This window comes from Corvus kubaryi, unplaced genomic scaffold (genome assembly GCF_017639235.1).
Source record: "Corvus kubaryi isolate FWS band 111438036 unplaced genomic scaffold, C.kubaryi_AGA036_p1.0 37398, whole genome shotgun sequence".
NCBI classification, from domain to species: Eukaryota; Metazoa; Chordata; class Aves; order Passeriformes; family Corvidae; genus Corvus; species Corvus kubaryi.
The window spans coordinates 23,155,866-23,175,963 of record NW_024581137.1 but is presented as its reverse complement, the minus strand read 5'-3'; the positions used below and the strand labels follow the sequence as shown (position 1 = coordinate 23,175,963).

Here is a 20,098-nt window from a genome sequence, read left to right as displayed (position 1 = left end):
AAGTCAACTACATCAACTTAGAAATACTTGACAAAAAATTGCAAAAATGGCCCATTTACCCCTTCTTTTGAAGGAAGCTACTCTTGTTTTATTTTTAATTTTAATATTCAAGTCACTCAGCTGGTCAGCACAGTTAAACCAGCAATGTGTAAAAGCCTGATTTTCAAGCCAAAAAATTCATTATCACAGCCCAGACATTCGGGTCTATTCTCCGTAAAGTGTATTCTTCTTTCCACACATAGCGATCATCCTCAACGACTGAAATAAATGAAAGAAATTGAGGTAAGATAGGAAGTGACATTACATAGGGGAGTATGACATTAGCTCAGACTTTAGCTCAGGAGTCAGCAGGGTTCACTGAAAAAGCTTTAAACTAGATTTGAAGAGGGACATAGCCAGACTCGACAGACATGAGGTGTGAGAAGGGAAATCTATAGCAACCACTGAAGTAGCAAAAGGAGGCTTAAGAGAGGATACCATCAGTGAGTACAATATTCCAAAGCCACAACCACAACACAGGACTATGAGGTGTCCTTTTTATCCTCCACTAGGGTATTGATGCGATCAAAAACTTTCTGTAAAGTGCTGTACAGCATTGCAAGCAGCATGGGGAACAAACTGGACGAATTAGACACCTGTGTGCAATCACAGGGCTTTGGTTTCAACTGGATTACAGCCATGTGGTAGGAGAGCTCCCGACTGGAACGTTGTCATGATAGACTACATGCTGCTTAGGAGACACAGAGCAGGAAGGTGCTGTGCTGAATTTGCCCTCTATGCGAGACAACACTTGGAATGCATTCAGCTCTGCCTTGGGATGGATCATGAATGAGTTGAGAGTTTATGGGTTATGATAAAAGGGCAGACTAGCATAGGTGACACTGTTGTGTATGTTTGCTACAAGACACCTGATCAGGACAAGGAAGTGGATTAAGCCTTCTAGAGGCAGCCTCAAAGTTACAGGCCCTGGTTCTTGTGGGGGTCTTAATCTACCCTGAAATGTGCCAGAGAAGCAACACAATAAAGCCCTAACAGTCCAGGAGGTTCCTGGAAAAGCACTGATGACAACTCTGTGAGACAGGTAGTGGAGGATCCCACAAAGAATGGTGTGCTGGCTGCTCGGCCTTAATCTAACTAACAGGGAATGCCTTATTGGTGATGGGAAGGTTGGGGGCAGCCTTCTGACTGACAAGACCAGCCCTTGGGAATCCCTGACCCAAGACACCAGGATAAAGGAATGCTGGAAGGAAAACTTTCCATTGGTCAAGGAGGATTGGGTTAGAGAACACCTAAGTAAATGTGACATCCACAAATCCAATGGCCCTGGTGGGATGCATCCGGAGTGCTGACAGAGGTAGAGAACACCATAGCTAGGCTGCTCACGGTCCTCTCTGAAAGGTCATGACGATCAGGAGAGATGGCTGAAGGCTGAAAGAAAGCAAATATCTCTTGTCTTCCAAAAGGGCAAGAAGGGGGAGCCAGGGAACTACTGGCCAGTTAGCCTCACCTCATTCCCTGGAGACGAGATGGAGCGCCTCATTCTGGAGGCCATCACTATCCACATGGATGACAAGAAGCTGATCAGGAATAGTCAGCATGGATTCACTGAAGGTAAATCATGCTTAACCAACCTGACTGCCTTCTATAGTGAAACAACTACCTGGGTGGATGAGGGGAGAGCAGTGGGTATCGTCTACCTTGACTTCAGCAAGGTTTTTAGCACTGTCTCTCACAATATCTTCATAGACAAACTCAGGAAGTGTGGACTAGATGAGTCAGCAGTGGGGTGAATTGAGAATTGGCTGAACCAAAGGGTTGTAAGCAGTGGGCCAGAGTCCAGGTGGAGGCCTGTCACTACTGGTGTTCCCCAAGGTTCAGTACTGGGCCCAGTATCATTTAACTTGCTCATCAATGACTTGGATGAAGGGGCAGATGCCGCCCCAGCAACATCACTGATGACACAAAGGTGGGAGAAGTGTCTGATACCCCAGAGGGGTGTGCAGCCAACAGGCTGGAGAGATGGGCAGAGAAGAACTTTCTGGAATTCAAGACGGGCAAATGCAGGTTCCTGCACCTGGGGAGGAATAATCCCATGCAACAGTGCTGGCTGGGTGCCAACCTGCTGGAAAGCAGCTCTGCAGAGGAGGACCTGAGGAGGTCCTGGTGGACAGCAAGCTGTTTGCCCAAGAAGGCCAAGGGAATCCTGAGGTGCATTAGAAAAAGCACTGCCAGCAGAGCAAGGGAGGTGATCCTGCCCCTCTACTCAGCCCTGAGGTGAGGACACATCTGGAGGGCTGTGTCCAGTTCTGGGCTCCTCTCAGTTAAAAAAAGGCATGGAGCTCCTGGGGGGAGTCCAGCAGAAGGCGGCAAAGATGATTAAGGGACTGGAGCATTTCTCTAATAAGGAAAAGATAAGAGAGTTGGGCCTGCTCAGCCTCAAGAAGAGATGACTGAGAGTGGACCTCATCAATATACATAAGTATCTGAAGAGAGGGTGTCAAGAGGATGGAGCCAGGCTCTGCTCAGTGGTGCTGAGCAATAGGACAGGAGGCAATGGGCAGACACTGATGCACAGGAAGTTCCTCCTGAACATGAGGAAGAACTTTACTGTGCGAGTGACCAGGCACTGGAACAGAGAGCTTGTGGAGTCTCCCTCACTGGAGGTACTCAAGAACCATCTGGATGCAATCCTGTACCAAGTGCCCTGGGATGACTCTGCTTGAGCAGGGAGATTGGACCAGATGACGCACCGAGGTCCCTTCCAGCCTGGCTCATTCTGTGATTTGAGTAAAGGAGGTTTATTATTTAGTAGTAGAAGCAGGCCTCGTTCACATTGTCCTCATACTGGGGGATGTCCAGCCCACCCATGAAGTAGGACAGCCGTTAAGTATATACAAAAACCAGCAAATGCTGCTTTTCCGCATTCTGCACGAACAAGCATCATGCAAACCACTTCATTTTGCCATTTCATACAACAAAAAAAAGGCATGGTAATTTTGCAGTGAAAAATCACTCTCTATGTAAAGAAATGCCCAGACTTAGGGAGCAACATACTCTCATAATCAGCATAACAAAGGCAGTACGAGAGAAAGCAACTCAACTTCTAATCACGTTTTAGCTAACAGGTTGGTAGACACAACCATATGGAACAAGTAACGCCTCTTATCTGAATGAATGGAATGCACTTCAGCTGTGTGTTTGCTATCCTTAAATTAATAAGATTATGGGCGCACTATCTACTTGAGAACAGTGTAATAAAACTAGAACATTGCAACTTCCAAAGACCAAATACGTTCAAACATGAGGTCTCTAACATGCTTTAACTGTCCCATTCTAAGAATTTCCCAAAGAAAAAAGAAAAATTAAAATTCAGTTGTAGTTCTAACAACAATATATTTTAAAAATATAACTGAAGGTAAAAGACTGAAAACAACTGAATATCAGAAAATAATCAGTGACAAAAATGAAACCTTGCATCACAGGGCTTATGACAATTCTACTATGTGACCTCTTCCTCCTCCAGTCTTCCTTCCATGTATTTAATCATCTGTTAGCAGAAATTTTTGTGGAATTGGCTGTCAAAAAGAAATAGTGAGGATGATCATGTTTTCACAGAAGCAATGTTAATAATGCATGAGGAAATGCAAAATATTTAGTTGCAATTTTCTGAGCTATTTAGCAAAATATTCACTAATCTTTTGCTTCATATACAGTATTTGGGTAAAAATAAAATCTCTACCCCAAATCCCTTCTACCTAATCAGATAAATTCCTCATATTAACTACGCAAGTAATTATTCTTTTAACTAACTCCATATATTCTCCTTTTATCCCTTTTGAAAAGGTGCTCTTTCTTCTTATCTTTACCAACCAAATCTCTGAGTGGAACAGTCCTTAGGTAACACTCCCTAAGACTTCCATTACATTTGCAGGACCTGGTCCTCCTTGAGCAGTACCTTGCCAGTATCTATTAAAGGAACAACATAGCATGGACCAAGCAATCCAGAGGTTTTCTGAAGTGTGTGGACCCCAATTTCACGACACAAATTATTGTTGAGGGGAAGACTTTCTATTGGATCCCATACTTCGACACAAGGAAGAACAGATCAGGGATATAAAAGCTGGAGACCACCTTAGCTGCAGTTACCAGAAGATGGTGGAATTCTATATCCTGAGATGAGGTAAAAAAGCAAAAAGTGGGATCATAAGCCCAGACTTCAGTAGAGGAGACTCTGACCTCTTCAGGGATATGCTTGGAAGAATCACATGGCAGATGTTTGTAGAGAGAAGGGTCCAGGAAAACTTAATTGTCAGGGATGTCCTCTTTCAACCTTAAGAACTGTACGTGCCGAACACCATGAAAATGAGCAAACATGGTAGAAGACCTAAATGGCTGAACAAGCAGCAGCTGGCAGAACTCAAACACAAAAACAAAGCATACAGTAGATGGAAGCAGGGACACACAAACTGGGATGAATATTAAGACATTGACCAAATATGCAGGGACAGCATAGAGAAGCCAAAATCCAGCTGAACTTGAACACAGCAAGTGATCTGAAGTGCATCAGGTACATCAGCAGTAAAGGGAAGATCAGGGAATGTATGAGCCTAGTGCTGAAAGGGAACTTCATCACACAAGACAAAAAAAGGATAATATCCTCATTTCTTTCTTTGCCTTGGTCTTTACTGGTGAGACAAACCTTCAGCAATCCCACATCCATAAAACCAGTGTGAGGCAGGATCAACTTTGGGAATATCAAAACAAACTGTACATAGTATTTGTACAAAATGTACATAAGATGAACACAAGTCTATGAGCCCTGAAAGGATGGACTCCTGGGTGCTAAAGGAGCTGCTTAATCTTACAGCAAGGCCACTCACAGTAATATGTGAAGAGGAGTAGAGATCACAGCAGGGTCTTAAGGACCTCAGCAAACCAAATGCCACCACTTTCTTGAAGAATGCACAAATGAGGATCCACGGAATTACAAGCTGGTTAGCCTCACATCAACCAGCAAAAAGAATTACACCATGCACCACACTACAGGCTGACGGCCAAGGATCTGCACAGCTTTGCAGGAAAGAACCCAGGCATTGTAGTGGACATCATGCTGAACATGAGCCAACAATGAGTACTCACAGCAAAAGAGGCCAAGACCATTAGGAAGCATTTTACTAGAAAGCCAAGGGAGGTGATTCCTCCTCTTTAGGCAGCACTGGTGATATCCTTCTGGAGTACTCAACACAGTTTTGGGCTCCTCAGTATAAGAAAGACACAGACTTACTGCAGCACACCCAGCAGAGGGTCTGAAAGGTGATTAAGGGTTTGAAGCATATGAAATATGAGCAGATACTGAGAGAGCTGGGACTGTTCAGCCCATAGAAGAGAATGCTCAGGGGCTTTTATCTATTTCTAGACATTTCTGATGGGAAGGAGTGCAGAAAATTGAGCCTAATTCATTTAAGTGGCAAAGAGTCAACAGACAAAAGTTAACGGATACAAATACAAGGAAACTAATTTGAAAATATGAAGAACTTCTTTTACTTATAGGATAATCAAAGACTGGAACAGGTTGTCCAGAGTAGTTGTGGAGTCTCCACCTCCACCTCTGCAGATATTCAAAACCCAACCAGACAATCTCCTGAAGAACCTGCTCTAGCTGACCCTGCACTGAGATGCACTGAGATGAGAGGTTGCACTAGATGATCTCTGATGGAGTCTTCTGACTTTAAATATTATGTGAATCTGTAATTTGATTTATGGGAAAGCATAAATGGTTTTGCTCAAGTTATTTGTGTTCAACAGATATTTCTACATCACTAGTGTTAAAAATATATATACACACATTTTCAAATATTGTCATGCACATTATTTTTCTGTTGTTTTCTGAGACTCTGAAAGCATAATGTGAACAAAACACTGTACTTGATAGCACGATCTTAATGAAATAATTGCAGAAAAATATTTCTTTGACAACAAAATACATATATTCACACATATATCTTGAATTTACCCAGAGCATGAGTTTTGAATACAGAGGGTTTACATATTCATTCATGTTTGTACCAGAACAGCAGAAGAACTGGAAAGAAATCTTTTGTAGGGAAAAATTTAGGAAAATGTTGAAAACCAAAGGCTTACAAGATGGAATGGAGGTGTATATGAGAAAAATTGCAAGATAAAATTTGAATTCCTGTTCTCTGGATGTCAACTAAGCCTTATAAATTACACATATATTTTTACCTTAAGCCAGCTTTGGAACACTGAAGAAACAATGCATCACAGGGAACTTATTTAAGAGAAGCCCTATCATATTGAGCCAAACAGCTCATTCTTTTTCTGACAATACAAGCTTTGTTTCTGCATTCATTTTTCTGGTGTTTGAGAGTTTTTAAAACATTGTTGTACTTCCTGAAGAAGATCAACAACAGTAGGAATGAGAAAATTAAGAGTTAAAAGTAGCCAAACACATTATAATTTGCACTCCTGCTGTTGTAAAATAACAGAGAGAGAAACTTGAGAGACAGTAAGCTATTACTACCAGTGCATTTCATGCACCTGGCAGCAATATTGTTCTCACTGTTCCTAAGCACTGGGTTTGAGTATTTCTTCATGACTGCCTCCTACCCCCTTCAACTGTCTTTTTTTCACTCGTTCCTTGAACTAGTACTAATGCAGTCAGATCGGAAAGTTAATAAAGATCAAAACTAACATAGCAAAAGAATGCCTGGATGCACAAGCAGCAGACTGCATAAAAGTGGTGAAAACACATGGCTCGGGAAAGGGGCTTAGCAAGGCTACCTTCCTCAGTACCTGAAGTGGTTCTCCAAAGAGTCATCATTATTATGCTTCAGTTTATACTGCAGAGTAGTATTTATTCAAATAATAACTAACCTAGCTGTTCCGTAACAAAAGTAGCTGAAAAAGCACTTCATATTGATCCAGAAAGGATAAAATGCTCATGTTATCCATATCATTTACATTTTCAGCAAAAGCAAAATTTAATCACTCAGTAGTAGCCAGAGTATTTTTTTTAATTCACTTGCCCATGTAAACTGCCAAAGGAATTTTAATACTGCAAACTGAAAGTAAGCTGCACAATCTCTCCTAAAGGATAAATGCGCAAAGAATCAAGAACCTCTGGCTTACTTTAAGATTTGAATGTTTTGCAGGGGGAAAAAAAACCCCAAACAAACAAGAAAACCACTAATCTTTTGGGTTGTTCTACTTTTTAAAACATTAGCCTTTCTAAAAGGATTTCCATAATTTCCATTAGCAACAACTGTGAAAGCTGAGCTGCGTCTCCTCCAAAATTGCAAGCTTACACTTTATTGGTTTGCATTTAGCTATTCAGCAATATTGCCTTCCTGAGGTCAGCTTAATCCCATAATTAACAGTTTTATATCATTAATAGCCCTTTCTTCTGATGTAGAGCGTTTTTGAGCACACAGTCTTTTCATATTGCTGGTTCTCAGAGAAAAATATCTACCTTTTTGCTTCTGAATTTTTCTGAGCTCCACTCTGTCCCAAGCCACCACCAACAGATTCACCTTGATTCTCTCAAGTTCAATGACTGTAACGAACTCAGTTCAAGATCAGGATTTTTTGTCCATAAAGACCATTGGTCAGACTGAGCTTTCCTTTGGAAAGTAAATCTAATTTACCCTTTTTCTACAGTGCTGACATACACCTTAAAACAAGACAACCAGAACAGTCCTATGGCCAAGATTATCCAGTAATTTCAAAAAATCACCGTTTTAAATTTACAGAAAGAAGTCAGAAAAGAAAAAGGGAAAAGATCTTTCAAAAACAGCTGTAGCATGTAAAAGAAATTAGCCTGAATGACTGTAGGGAAAATATCAGCAATAGGCTTTGAAGAAATCTGGCTTGGGTCACTGAAAAGAAAACAGAGGCAGATGCTAGGCTGCCTAGCCCAGGTCACTGCAGGGAGAACAACAGCTGGTTATGTGAGTCTTGCCTGGGACCCAGAGTTGGTGCTTGATTCTGCTGTGCAATTATTCAGTACTTCCTTGATGATTTTAGTATAGGAGAAAAACTGAAAACAAGATGGATTTTTTTTTTTTTTTTGGGTGGAGCTATGACAAATTGAACCATTTATTTAGTAACAATACTCCTGTGTACATCAAACAAAAGAGTTCAAATGTGGACTGGCTACACAGATCTACCTCTGAAATATAAGTAAGAGGTTTTTGAAGTGCTCTACCAAGTTATCAATATTTTAACAGCTCTCTTAAAAGCTGTTTCATAATAGTGCAGATACTTTCTAGACTGTCTATGTTCACTCCGTATTAACTGTAGTATATTTTAAGACATTTTATTTCATATTCAAACAGGGGTCAGAAGAGATAGTGTCCTCTGATCACTGTATCCACAATCACTTTTAGCTGACTGTTAAAAAATTCCTTTTTATAACCCACCAACCAACATTCAATTCAACCTAAGGGAGTTGTTGTTCACCCACCCAAGGCTTTTATTAAAACCTCTACCGTTATAATTTCTGGATTATGTTACAAAAAACTGAACTCACATTACACATCCTGGTAAGCAGAAGAGTGTTTAAAGTGAATTTTTCCATGATTGCCCAGCTCCCCATTTCATGACTCATGCATATTATTCATCACTCCTTTTCATGAAGACAAGAAATTATAAATGATTACCATCTTGATTTGTCTGAGCACAGAAAAAAGTATCTTTAGAATCAATGGACAACTCTACTCAATAGATCAGCTAGTTATTCAAAATATGTTTCACTAAAAATGCAGAATATGCCTTCAGATGTGCCCATAGTTTTACTAATTGTTCCAAGAATGTATAGCATGCACATGCATACAATAAAGGCTCTCTCTAAGAAAGAGTCTTAAGAATAATACTTTTTTAAGGTGATTAAAGAGAAAAAAAAGATTTAATTTTTTTTGAGGTTGTTACCAAAATAAACTTCTCAATTCCAAGTTATTTTGACATTCACTCCCAGGTAGTACAGGTATTTATTAAGAACAAGTAGGCATAGCTAGGCAAATAAAACTCTTTAGAAATTGTGAAAGAAAATGTTAAGAAAATTTTCTTTTGAACCAACAAAAAAAAAAAAAAAAAAAGATAGCTTAGACAGACCAGGGCAAGGAGTTTCCTAGCAGAGAAACAAAAACAAATGGCATAGAAAATGAACTGTATAGAAACAGAAAAAAGTGAAAGAAGTAAATGGAAAAGTTTAAATCATACAAATTTCATGCTGAAGCTTACTATACAAAAGTTAAGTTTTGCAGTACTAATCTAAACCCTTTTGTATGAAATGTTGGAAGTGAGATAAATATATTTAAATGATACTGTTCCAAATGCCTTGGATCTTTTAAAACTCTGGTCAGCTGAAACATGGCACTAACTACACACATACCCTGATATATAGAAACATGAGAATTAATTAAAACAACAATCACAAACAACAACAAAGCTCTTCACACTTAATATTTTTGTAACTACTCTACAGGATGTTTTTAATGTTTGCTTATCCTCACAACAGAGTAAGAAACATTAAATCCAGCTATAATCATTATGTCAAATGCAAGAGCCTAGGATAAAGAAATAGCCTAAAATAATGTTTATTAAATATAATGCTGTAGAGAATATATTCATCATCTTCAGTGCTACTATCAGCTTGTCATAAGTTATACTTGAATGTTTACAAGATCAGAACTTCAGCTGAGAGGAAAAACCTGTTTCAGTAAAGTCATCACACTAGGCACAGCCTTCTTCACTGAACTTCTTGACTCTTCACTGCATCGCTAGTAAGATATTAGAGGCTCTTTCTGGTAGGCATCTTAATGTATATGGTAAGATATTATACCTAGACATGGCAGGACAGGGTATGCTGGTGGTGTTCTACAAGTGTGCTAACTGCACGCAAATAAGGGGAAGTTACACTAGAAAACCTGATTTTTAGCTTCTCTCAGCACTGGAGACAGAATGAACAAGACTAAGATATTCTGACTAACACCACACTGCTGGTAAGCTGCATCCAAGGTAGACGTGTCTTGGCAGTATAGGCAAACTTGCGAAGTGCTCCTTATCTAGATATGACCAAATTCATTAAAACATATTTCAATAAGAAACAGAATCAGCAAAAACATTCTGGATTTGAGGCTGATAAAATCAACAAGCTATGTTTCTCAAGTTGCTAGTCATCTTTTATGTGCTAATCATTCCCCACAGTTAACATAAATAAGAAAAAACCCCAGGAAATATTGCTTAAAGTTTATATAATATTCACTACTATTACTGAAATATAACTAGTTACTGTAGTTCTCATGAGGATTTATTTCACTGCCTGCAGAATAGGAGGAATTTCCTCTCCAGGAAAGGTCACCATAATACGTGGACAGTTTACGTCAGGTGACTTTATGAATATCATATAGAAGAAGTGAGAAGGAGAGCTGTCGAAAAACCAAAAAATATTAGATTGCAGTTTAGACTATGAACATCTGAGAAGCCATGTTTTGCAGAAAAATACAAAACAATGATAACAGTGGAAACAGAACAATTCACAATTTACAATGTGAATGTTTAATCATGAAGACATACCTCTTAACGTTCTTTCAGATAAAAAGGTAACAACTTTCATACAGTGAAAAGTATGTAAATAAATGCACAAATACTGTTGTAAGGAGGTAGATATTTTGATAATATAATAGAATGATTCAACTCTGTCATTGCTTTCAGATGTCCAACACAAAAGACCCTGTGCTCTTAAATAATCTACTCTTGCTACCAACATTAAGCCTGGAAATTTCTATCATCATAATATTGCTTACTACGGTTACACCATTTCTCTCAAGTTCACATCTTCCTACAGCTGCAAGTCTCTCTATGGAATCCTTAGTGCAAGTCAGGAACAACTGCTTATTCCTTTTGGACCATGCTGTAGAGTGCAATCATGGACTGGGCCTGGTAACGTCTCGCTGGTTGTACCTATTTCCTCTTGCAGACATTTTCTTTCTAGGCAGTGCTGCAAAGATTTTTCTGTGAAACACACAGAATTTCTACTAGCTTGAGGCTTCTTGTTTTGTTAGGTTTTTTTAGCCAAGGTCTTACTAAGATCCATATTTCATGTGAACTTGTATTTTAAATAATGTTTGTAACGTATCTTTTTAAAATATCAGACTTTCATCAGTATCAGCTCTGATCAATCCTACATCCCTTAAAACAGACTTCCAAAATGCACTGCAAAGCAGCTACCCTATAAAATGAAACAGAACTTGAACAGTCATTTTACAAAGCCAATGCATGTGTTTGGTCACAAATACTGGATTATTTCTCTAGTATTTCCTCTTTTTAAACTTGTAAAGTTTGATTTGAGAGAGTGCTGATCCCTATTCTGTGAAGCAAGCTAGCGTCATTAGGATGACAAAATCAAGTCTTATTGTGGCAAGAAGAAACATCATTTAGTGTCAACAACACACTGCTATTGATTTGAACTCCTCCTTGCCTCACGGGTGAAATAACAAGCTCCTACACACAGACTCTCTAAGCATACCAATAGAGGAAAGAGGCAAGAAAAATACTAAAAATGGCTGTATTAAAGATACAACAGGAAATATGTGACTCATGAGATGCAAATTCTTTTATCTGTATGAAACAAATTGAAGAAGAGCTTAATATGGCTTCTGCAATTTCTATGGAGTTAGATTAGAACAGAAATATACCTACCAATAATATACCAGATTTAGGCTTCCCAACCAGTATCTCCTAACTGTTCAACACTCTCTGAGAAACAAGTCAGCTTCATTTTCATTATCTAATACTTACTAATCATTTTTCTAAAATGTCGCCTTATTTTAGCATCCTGGTTCACCATTTCAGCAGAAATGATCCTTTAACAATACTGGCAGGATCTCATTAAAGCAGAGGTAAGAAACTGTCAACACAGACAGGTTGACTCTTTCCCTATTTCTGAACAGACTCTAATTCAGAGAAAACAAAAAGTATCTTTCTTTTTAAAAGATACAAAAAAGAATAAACCCATGGTCATGCAACATCAATATAAATACCACCTCGTAGTGCCCTGGTTTTGGCTGCAATAGAATTCATTTTCTTCCTTAGTAGCTGGTACAGAGCTGTGTTTTGGGTTTAGGATAGGATGAGAATAATGCTGATAACACACTGATGTTTTTGTTGTTAAGTAGTGCTTAGTCTAAGACTTAGTCTAAGTCAAAGGACTTTCCAATGTCTCATGCTCTGCCAATGCGGAGGTGCACAAGAAGCTGGGAGGGAGCACAGCCAGAGCAGTTGATCCAAACTGGCCAAAGGGATATTCCATGCCACAGAATATCATGCCCAGTATACAAACTGGGGGGAGTTGACCAGAAGGGGCCGATCACTGTTCAAGGACAGGGACAAGCTAGGTGTCAGTCAGCAGGTGGTGAGTAATTTAATTTTTTAAAAATTGTTTTTCTTGGATTTTATTCCTCCTCTCTTTTTGTTTTCTCTCTTCTCATTACTATTATTATTATATTTTACATTATTTCAATTTTTATTTCAAAATCTTGTGGGTTTTACCTTTTTCCAATTCTCCTCCCGATCCTATCACAGCAGAGAGGGGAGTGAGTGAGCGGCTACAAAGTACTTGGTTGCCAGCTGGGTTAAACCACAACATACATCAGGAATTCCTTTTCTAGAACTTAAAGCCATGTATTTAAGCAAATCTGCAAACTAAAAAATGTAGTGAGATGAAATACTAGTGTTGTCTAACTGCACCCAAAATTTAAGCTAATTTCAAACACTTTTGTAGCATCAATTTAGCATGCTAGAATTCCATAGCCTATCTCTTAAAACACGAACAAAGTAATATACAAGGCATAAAAAATTATTTCAAGATAACTTCCTTTTTAAAAATAGAGAAGTATAGGGAACAAAGCTATTTTCATACCACATCCAGAAAATGGATGAGGTGTGAAAGAAATCTCTTGTTTAATGTGACCTTTGGCTGTACTTCCACTTGTCATCATTATGAAGTAGCTACTCTCAGTGCCAACACATAAGCTGTGTTATATTATCCCATAACAGTAGTAGCACGTCTTTCAGGGAGCGTTTCATACTTCAAGAAACTTTTGGCAGAATGCACTGACAGCACTTACCTTTGTAGCTGCTTATAATAGGTCTTATTCAACAATAAGACCTCATTTACAAAAGGAAATAAGAGTGTACTAAATTTCAGAGAGCATATCGCATAAACTAGGATGTGTTGAGGAACTCCCTTGGAGTTCTCAGCTTCAGTGAAAACATTCAAATAAGGAGAAATGTAAATTTCAGATTGGAACTCTGCCCCAAATAATAATATTCAGGGCTTTGTTACTGTGCACAGACCAAAAATACTGCATCATTAAGATCTGCAAGATACTTGACTTTTCTTAACGCATGTAATTAAGAAAATATTTCTGGAAAGCAAATGAATTTGAAATTCAAGTAAGATTAATAGAACAAATACGACAAATTTACGTTTTATACAATGGTAGCAAGCTGCAGCATAAAAAATCAGTAGCTATCATTATCTAAAGCTGTTCATCTAACACCATAGAGAGAAAAACTATTGATACATACTGTACACACATTTTTATCCATGTATATAAATCAAAGAAAACAGCTTCCTTTAAGGCAAGCATATGAAGATACTAAAGCAAGATACAAATTAAATATTCATACATTCAATATTTCAAAATAAGGAATTTGGATATACACATGCATAATTTAAGTTCTATAGTGAAACCTGTCTACAGAGGCCATTTCTACTGTATTTCAACAGCATTGAAACTTGAAATGTACAATGCAGCCTTTCCATGCTGTGTTAAAACTTTATATAGTAATTCATTTCAAGCACTAAACACAGAATAAAGGCCACATTATGCACACGGCACTTCTGCAGAGGAACTGCTGCTTTGCCCTATTCATTACAGCTCTGAAACAGGGCTGTGGCTGTCAGTCCCGCAAGGTGGTTTCGGACTGCCTGAGGTACTCAGTAGGAACTGAGGCCAAACAGGCAACTTCAGGAACAAGGTGGCTCAGGGGCCCTGAATAGCCCATCAGCCAGAATTGACTCCAAGTCAAATTCTGATCCCAGGCACCAATTTTAAACTCTGTTGAGAAGGTGCTCACACTTAAAGCGTGAAATTGGCCCCTTACATTACTCTCATACATTGACTCAAGCCTCTATGGAGTAAAGATGGTATTTCAGACCTTTATGATTGGCAGAGGAAAGGAACACAAAACCAGGTTTCACACTATGTTGTCCACTAGAAATGATTCTTTGTGATTACAGAACCTGAAAGTAGTTTATGTACAATAACAGAGACATTAAATTTGAAGAGCTTATAAATACCTGTGCATGCAAAAAACTCTGTGTGGGGGAAAAACCCCTACTATCCACCTTCCTCCCTACAACACATTTCTTCTGCATGTGTCTAAAGACACCACCATTCCTCTCCAAGTACTTAAAACTTTGTCAATAAGAAAGAACCCTCTATATGGGTTATTAATGTGAATATTTTGTTTTCTTATTAAAAGTTAAATGTATTAGTTCAAGTATCCAAAGTCTCATTTTAAAAACATTAATTTCACTGGGACAAAAATATCTCACATTAACTTGAAGAATAATTAAAGAGTATTTATTAAGGGGAAATAAAGCTACTCTATTTCTACACAGTTTAAAGTAAACATTTATCTTTGCCCCTTAAAGGTCACTCATTTGATCTTGACACACCTATAGAATCGCAGAAGCAAAAGCTAAATAAGTAAAAAAGTGGTATTAAGCAATATAAAACTAAACAAAATTAGCATCTACATGGTAAATTACTTCATTGAAAACCATCTATGGATTCTGCAAAGAATATACTTTTGCCTTAGAGCTAGTACTTTAATTTTCAAGAACCAAGAAAAAAAAAAATCAAAACTAGTCAGTAACAATGCAGCGTCGAAAAGCAATAAACTCAAAATTAAGTTATAAATAATTTAAAGCATGTCATGAAGATGTATTAATAATTCATCAGATAAATAATTTACTAAATAATCAAATAAATAAATAATGAAATACATAAATAAATCAGCAAATAAATAATTCTGCAAAATAACCTAAACAATAAGTCACTAAAACAAATGACAAACCTACAAAACTACAATGATTTTCTAAATTCTGATAGTTTTAAATAAACAAATGTATATAAACTAGATCAATCTTTGGTGGATAGAGAAATATTTTTCACTGCTATTGGTGAATTCCTGATTACACTGCACAAGGATACAATTTTAGATTTTACAAGAATGCAGTTTTTCCCTTGTAAATTATTAACACGATTGCTACAATACATCCTGCTCTGTATTTTACATGTAATCCCTTCATGTAGCTCATTTTTACCCCCAAACATGAAAATCTCTTTACAACTTTCTTAATTCACACAATTTCTTTCTCTTTTCCTGGGTGCAATACTTACAACACTGCAATAGCCTTCTTGGTGGTTCTCTTATTGTCTTCTGCAAACCTTCAGAAGTTTTGCTGCAGGGGAAAAACAAGTAGAATAACCTTAATTATTACAGATGGTATCTCGTTCACTAGCAGATGACAACATTTTATTTGAAAGCACAAGAAAAGCTGTTTTATAATTCTACAAAGCAACTTAATGTGAAACAACCATTACAGTTTGCAGACTACCGAAAGTTTTTAGAAGTCTTTGGTGGAACGAGTTCAAGCAGACTGAGGCCTGTTTCTTGTATTTAAGCTGACACACAATCTGTGCAAACTGGCACTAATTCAGATCTAAAGACAAACCATGAGAAGGACAAAATACTTGGCTGACATCTAATGTTATCCTTGATTTTGGAAGTTCATAGTCCTTGAAAGAATACAGTGAGATCATTTAATATCCACTATCTAAGTACATTCACAATTTAATTAGAATACTGCATTCCAAAGCAACACTGGTACCACAAAGGTCAAAATCCACTCTTCTCCCCAGTCAATTTTCAGTCTCCATTTATTTTAATGAATAATATTGACAGTCACCATAGCTTTCTTCAAAGTGGTATTCTCTAAATACAGCAGTTGAAGAAATGTGCCACAAGTGTAATCGTGTTACCAACTTTTATCCGTTCGGTCGAAAGGTTTATTTGCATTCTTCCATAACATACAGTTCATACAGGAAAGAGCGAGACAGTTTTACAAACCATGCTACTGACATGGATTCTTTATCTCTGTACTGGACTGTAAAAACGAAGGGATACATCAAACCTGAGGTTATATATTGTATACATGCATGGCTTTTTGCTACTTGTTTCAAAGGGAGTCAGTGTGCAGTGTTGCTTCTGCAAGTAATATCTCAAATTGCTGATGGTGCTGCTGTATTTCAGCATTTACAAGCATAAAGGATAATTTACTCTTAAAACTACCTGGGCACATTTTATTTAACAAGTCTCAAATTCTCTTTAGGGATTATAATAAGAAAACACTTTGCTTAATCATAAATTTTATATTTATCTTGGCTAGACACCCTCCTTTGGACAGACTGCCATGTTTTGTCAAGAAAAATCAACACAGTGGAAATGAAGTACTTGTTCTGTTGTGTGGTCATTCAAAAGAGTATGTAGAAGTAATGTAAATGTGCACCAGTGCTGCTGATAATTTCACGCTCTCATACACTCATTTCGATTTGCTTTAAAAAGGACTATTCCTCCTGGCTAAATATAGTCATCATGAAAAAGCATACCTCCCCTTTGAGCTAATAACACTGCAAGCCCCAAGACACAACACTACAAAAACTTTTGTATTTTAAGGAATGCGAAGCACTTTCTTCTCACAGTATGTGTTTCTGAAGTGGGACAAATGAGACTGGTTTTTTTATTAAGGTATTCTCATTTAGTGTACAGATATCTGTTTGAAAATGACAATTCATTCCCACACCACATCTCTGAATCCCATCCATCCCCAAAACAAATAATATATATACCAAATGCTTCTTTTTAAAAGCAATGGGTCCTTGTAAAAGCAGCCTATACTTTACTATACACATTAGAAGATTTTGAGGATTACTGGGACATACAATGGTTCTGGAGGTTTTGGAATCAGACCTTCTATAGGAAGTACCATTTAGTCATAGAGCATTCACCTGCAGCTTTGGAGCCTCTGGTAGCAAAGGGATTTTTCATCAATGAGTTACAGTAGAGCTAAAACTGTAATTACAGTTACTGACGTCTTAAACCCAAATGTTTTTCTTCCTTTTAAAATTTACTTATTTTTTAATTACTTTCATTCATGTTTAATTGGGGCTTCCAGTCTATGGTTACAGAACTCACCTCCTCAGACAACTACTTCTGTCTAAGCTGGAGGGTCATATTCTCTGCTCAAATAAGACACATAAATCATTTAAAGAAGGACACAAACCAGCCAATGACCTGGGATACTGCCATATTTCTCCCACTTGCAATCATATGCGAATTCCACCCCACACAAGAGACAAAGACAGAAACCGAATTTGATTCCCTTCCTCTCTTCTGCCAGCTGGTCCTTTGCCCCCCCCACCAGCCCTCAAACATTGTATAGGTGCCTTACACAACAGATCATGAGGAAAACTTGTCAACAGAAGACTAAAGCAGAAGGCACTGACGTTCAGGTGTACTTTACAGAGAAGAACAGCAAAAATCAAGTAATCATGTGCGTTCTCTACTCTGCCCAATCTGGGAAGCTGTGCTACAATAGGGAGGCTCCCTTGCTGGCACTCAAGTTAATTTGGGTGATAATTTAAGGAACTGGATTGTACCCCATACCTAAGAAAAAATTTCCAGTATTTACAATGGCAAAATTATAAATATGGCTCACAGTAAAAGGACTGAGCAACAAGCTACTCCATTCTCTACCTTTTGATACTGCCATCACCAGAAAGTTTCTTAGTTTGAAGGTACAAATCAGACCAAAAGGAACCACACACTGCTGCTTCCTTCCTATGGGAACTCATGAATATAGGAAACAGGGAAATTTGAGAAAGAGATTACCATGTAATATTAAAATTTAGGAATTTTTTTTAATACTTAGGAGTAAACACAGGGAGAAAGAGAAAGGCTGGACAGACCTGCTTAACCAAATTATAGTTAATGTAAGGTACTGACCACTATATTCTGACCCACTTTTGAAAGATTCTTGGAATTGTTCTAAGTTACACAAAATATTTTGCATTATCAATGAAAAAAATAAATAAAAGAAGCCTGCAATCAATTCTTATATTTGGGAACTTAAATAACACATAAATCTTTCAAGACCAGAAGATTCATTCATTCTTCTGCCACAATTCCATCCCTCTATTTATTACAAAAATTAAAGATTAACTGTTTGGTCCACTTCACACAGAAAGATACTTTTGTGACACAGTACAGTACTTAATAAAAATTTTTAATGTATCTGATTTTTTTAATCATAAAAAATAAAAAAGTGTTTGTTATACATGTTGGTAAGTCTAACTAAAAACTGTTAAAGTAATTGGGTCCCACAGTGTTATAGGATAATCTTGAGTATGTTCTTGGCAAAAACTTTGGGTATTTCTGAGTAACTTTTTAACCAGTTTCTTCCAATTGTCTCTAAGGTAAAAATCAATTTTAAAATATTAAAACATAGCAAAATGTTAAAACCCAGACTACTGAATCAACTCCTATCAATGCAAGACATAGCTCATTTGACTGTTATGACCCACGTTTCCAAGTCGATTTTTAGATAAAAACAAGCAGATTACCAGCAAAGGTTTATCTCAAATTCCCACGTGTACAGCATGCCACATTAAATATATGCAAATCAACCTCTTTCTCCTCTAGTTTTTTTGAGCTGACAACTCATATGACCTGAAGCCATGGTTAACGATTACAATTATTTGACTTTCATATTTATACAATCGGTTATCAGATACGCATGTTAATTGATTTTAACAGATAGTTTTGTATTCTAATGATCAACAGTAAATGTACATTTTACCAACCTCTTGATTTGTAAGAAAATAAAACTTGTATCAGTTTTCACAATTAACCCTTCACTGTATTGATTTGCGTTATTCAATGGGAACTTCTCAATAATACGTTAACCTAGAGGTACTCCAAACTAAGTGACCTTAACTTTGGTAGCAAAATTTAATTTTCCGATTACAGACACTCTTCTATTGTGTTTAAAATTTATTTAAACAATGCACTGTCAATTTAATAGAAATGATGAAACATAATTTATACTTAAATGGACTGGGCAAACAAATAGTTTCCATTTATTTAATATACACATTTTGCTAATTAAAAATTCATTTCTCTTTTTCAAAGAACCTTAATCACACACTCCTGGATTTTAATAAGCCCTCAGATGTCACATATATGACAGAGGGTAACACTACATTTAAGATCCTTATTTTTCAAGTAATATGCTTAGGGCCAAAGGGTTCCTCTGTTGTCATCACGAAAAATATTAACTGAATTGGTCACTTTTTTTTTTTTTACATGGCTGAAAATTTATTCTTTGCAATTCGATTTTTATTTTGGATACCCTATTTATTGAACTATAAAATACAAAATTCCAAACTGCACATATTTTCATGCAAAGAATCGACTATTTTCTAAGATTATACAATGTGCAATCATTATCTTCCACAATTAATGTTGTTCTTCTTTAAGTCTATTCATATAAAAGAGTGGCTATTGTATTGTACTCTCAAAAAGATCAGATCACATCTTGTTCTATACAAGGGCTCTCCCAATTTAGGCCTTAATTGCTGTTGTACTAAAGGATCACGCAACAACTTTGGTAAAGCAAGAGCTGCTGGATCCCTTTCTCAGCATATTTTAATACCAATATAGATATTTTAATTTCTGCAAAATGCAGAATCTATTTTTTATAAATAACTGAATGAGGCGCAGAGGCTATTCAGCTTTTATCCAGGTGAGCTTTGTACACTTCAAGTTCTGCAACTATTCTCTTTTCGTCTGGTAGCTCCAATTAATTTCAAGTGAGATTTATGAGACATTTAGGAGATTCTGAGACATTCTCCACAACCAAAAGAGACATCAGCGCACTCATGTAGAT

The 20,098-nt window shown here is 37.3% G+C and overlaps 1 long non-coding RNA gene across 2 annotated transcripts in view; it reads right to left on the bottom strand.

The window, feature by feature from the left end:
• The window catches only part of LOC121671787, a 131,424-nt gene that overhangs the window by 86,835 nt on the left and 24,491 nt on the right, over nt 1-20,098 (bottom strand). For both annotated transcript variants that reach the window (XR_006018605.1, XR_006018606.1), the window contains exon 2: nt 15,492-15,553. This is a non-coding gene — a long non-coding RNA (uncharacterized LOC121671787). The remainder of the gene's footprint in view (nt 1-15,491; nt 15,554-20,098) is intronic.